Raw genomic sequence first — 4,132 nt, 5'->3', positions numbered from 1 at the left:
CAGACCTGGAGTGAAACGTGGGGGTCCTCCTGGACTCATGGCTCCTGCTCGAAGAGCAGGTGGCAGCCGTGGCTAGGAGGGCCTTTGTGCAACTTCGTGTTGTGTGCCAGTTACACCCCTTCCTGGAGCGAGAGGCCCTTCGAATGGTCACTCATGCCCTGGTTATCTCCCATATAGACTACTGCAATGTGCTCTACATGGGGCTACCCTTGAAGAGTATCCAGAAGCTACAGCTGGTGCAAAATGCAGCCGCGCAGGCGATCTTGGGTTTCCCAAGATCAGCACACGTCACCCCTTTGCTCCATGAGCTGCATTGGTTGCCAGTATGCTTCCGGGTCCAATTCAAGGTGTTGGTTATCACCTTTAAAGCCCTACATGGCATGGGTCCAGGTTACCTAAGGGACCATCTCCTCCCCATCACATCAACCCGTCCCACCTGGTCGTGCAGAGAGGGCATGCTACAGACCCCATCTGCAAGAGAATTCCATCTGGCAGGGTCCAGGAGACAGGCCTTCTCTTCAATAGCCCCTGCCCTTTGGAATATCCTTCCCCCGGAAGTGAGATTGGCTTCCTCCCTCCTGGACTTTAGGAACCAGCTAAAGACCTGGTTCTGTAATTATGGGGCGGGAGAGAAAGTAGCCATTCCTGGGGATGGTTAGTTTCTTAGAAGGACCCAGCTCTGCCTGCAAATCATAAAGAACTTCCAGCCATCAAGGTTTTTATTATATTTATTGTATTATGTATTATAGTGTTTTACAGTTCTATATTTTTATTTATGTTTTATTTTAAACCGCCCAGAGTCCCTTTTGGGAGATGGGCAGTGATAAATTTGATTAATAAATTAAATATATATATATATAAATAAATAAATAAATTGAAGCAAGAGAGGGATTTGCAAGGTGGGCAGCAAGTTTTATGCTGAGGCTGTTTTGTGCTGCACTCAAGGATAGGTAGATAGGACTTTGACCCAATAGTGGGGAAAAGCTGTTATAAATAAATAATAGCTGTGTGGAAGTGCTCATAAGATATTGACTATATGTGCTTTTATTTTGACCTTCCTTCCTTCCTACATAGAGCAATTGACATTCTTGTATTTGGAACTTAAAACATCAATTATTTACTTAATTCTAAGTAGATGTGTTTATGATCTTAGCTCTCGGCAGTTCACTTAGTGTATGCTGGCAACAGCAAAGCAAGTTGTTGCTGCTGTGCTGCCAAAAGGGAAACAGAACTTGAGGCATACTCTTCCATGCAGGCCAAATGCTACAGATTATCTGTTGTTTAAGATTATTATGTTTCTGAATCAGGAAGATTTAGACTGAGGTTGTAAGTATTGGGTGGAATAAGGAACAAGATCTGTTCCGATCTGTCAGTCAACACTCTTTTCCAGAAGATGACCTACCGAACATTTCCAGGAATAGCTGTGCCAAGCTTGTCAATTGCTTTCTTGGAAATACACTCAAGAAAAATGGCTTTAGGCCAACAGTGATGGACAGAAATCCCGGACTGGATCGAGGACGGTTCCTAGATGTGTCGACAAAACAGCTGATGTGTTGAACTGTGAGGGGATTAGTAATTTTCCTGAGAGTAGGATGTGTTTTTCAAATTCTTTTCATAGAAAGATCATAATTACTACCAGTGATGACAAGAAATGTGATGCCTGTTACTTCTCTCTTTCGTTAGTTTACATTTTATGGAGAAGAATTTTTGCAGTGGCTGTAAGGTGAAAGAAAGGAGCATTTTATACTCAGATTTGTATTGTTACTGCCATCATGAATGGCAGGAAAACAGTATATTTGGGTATTTAGTTCAGTATGGAAAATATTGGATATGATTTTATCATCAATGACTAAGGTTTAGTACATTGCTTTAATCAGGTTGTGATTTTTAAAAGTTTTTAAAATATTTTGTCTATTGAATCATCTTAATAACCTGCTGCATTTTTTTTTGCTTTTATTCATAATGAATTGTATTTTAATGCTTCCTGATTCTGAAAGGAATATTTTTAATTGTTAAATTTACAATTTCTTTTATTAGTTTCTGTAATGATTGCCTTAATCTCCTAAGTGGAAAGGCAGCTTGTGTGTGTGTGTGTGTGTGTGTGTGTGACTAAAGTTGCTTTGCAGCAATTATGGAGGCAAGTTATAGAAAAACATTAAAAATACAAAAGTCATTCTGGAAGTTGACCCAAAGCATAATGATAAAATATATTCAGTATTAATTAGTAGTGTGGAGAAGGGCAACATATATACAATTTATATTATATAATTTTTAAAAAGTTTGGATATATTCAGAAGTTTGGTGAGTAATTGTTTTATCCTAATTACCTTTTGTTGTATTTCTTTTCTTTTACCTTGCACTAGAGGTTCATATTAGTTTTTATGGAAGCAAAAATAAAGGAGAAAAGAGGAAATCAAAAACAGGCAAATTAGTACAAGCTTCCAAATAAAAAATACAGAGTAATACAGCCACCCCAATCAGGAGTACTCAGATATATTGGACTAAAAGTCACGTCATTCACTGCCAGCTTACCATAGGCAAGGTATGATAGGAACACATCTGGAAAGCGCCTTTCCAGGGAAGGTCACATACTCAGCACGCGTACTTTGTAGCACATAGAATTACACACCAAAGCAGGATAACTGTTAAAATTACTAGTAATCATTCATATTTATATGAATTACTTATATGAATTATTAAATATACATTTATCCATCACTACCTGTGATCTTGTGTATGTGCATATGTGTGCCATCTTATGTTTGTTTCTGGAGTAATTCATTTGCCCAACTGTATGCCGTATTTTTTATTTCACTCAGTGCAACTGTGTACCCATGCTGTGAACTAACACTTGCCCTCAATTCCCCTGGATACTTCACTGTGAGCAGGGCAGCTACCAAGATTTGGAGCTGCATCTAAAGTATCTGCCTTTGCAACGTGAATAGCATAGGGTGATGTCCTTTGGAGAAACTGGCCATGCAAATGAACTTCTAGAAGAATTTCTGCAACAGTAAGGAAACTATCTGAAGTCCTCTAAACAGAAAACAATGTTGGTCTTTCTTCAGTCCTGCCCTGAGAGGAGGAATCCAGGAGAGCTTTGGTTATGGAGGAAACTGCAATGCCAGAGTGCTCCAAAAGAAGCAGTACACTTTTCCCTATTGGACTGATTGTGGACATCCTAGCATTCTCACTGCAGATCTTCGGAAAAACTTTAAATAATGGCCACTATAATTTATCATATGAATCTTGTTGGCATCTGTTTGCCTTTGTTTCTGAACAACAGTACACAGAATGAGGGTCAAGTAGGTTAAGTTAGACTTTAAGCAGGGAAAGTGAACATCGTAATAAGAAAAATGACTTTTCTGATGGCTCGCTCTCATAGCCAGTGGGCTGCAAACTTACCCACTCCCTTGTGAAATCCAGTGGAGAACTATTTCAGAAAAGCCATAACTGAGAAGCCAATATGTCACCATGACATTTTCCTTATTATATTTCTTAATAGCAATCACTCTATAATAGGAGAAGATGCTCAGAGACAATGAAAGGTTGGATTATTCTGTGGAAAGGAGAATTAAAGGGCAGGGTCAAAGTCTTCCAGAAGTTTAACTATTAAGAGTTTTGAAATTTCTCCTTTAATGCATTAAAAGCAATTAAATGATTTCAGACTACAGACAGTGAAGAACCTGAGTAGTTGGTTCTTTTTAAAGATCAGCACAACTTATTCTAATTGAGGAGCTGGGAGGCAGGACAAGTTATGAGTCCTTCTACCCTGCAGCTCCAAGGTTGTGGAAGAGGTCTGTTTCCTATCACAGGTTAAGACTAAGCCATATGTGCTAATCAGTGTTTGATATATCTTGTATCCTAATGAACTTTGGGTGGCAGCAGTGGCATTTTTATACATCATAGTTTCTAAATCTACTTTCCCTTACCTGGTGCTTGTAAAGAATTTTCATCCAGGATGGCTATCTTATTTATTATTTATTTACTGTAGTTTTTATTCTCTATTTTCAGATACTTTATCTCCCAAAGTAACTCACATCAATTACAGAAGTGAGACAGGCTCTGACTCCATATTCATTGTAAAAAGAGAAGACATTCAAGACATGGAGAATGGAGGAAAAGGGAGTGCCAT

This window comes from Candoia aspera, chromosome 7, assembly GCF_035149785.1.
Source record: "Candoia aspera isolate rCanAsp1 chromosome 7, rCanAsp1.hap2, whole genome shotgun sequence".
In the NCBI taxonomy this organism is placed as follows: domain Eukaryota; kingdom Metazoa; phylum Chordata; class Lepidosauria; order Squamata; family Boidae; genus Candoia; species Candoia aspera.
This window is presented reverse-complemented; position numbering follows the sequence as displayed.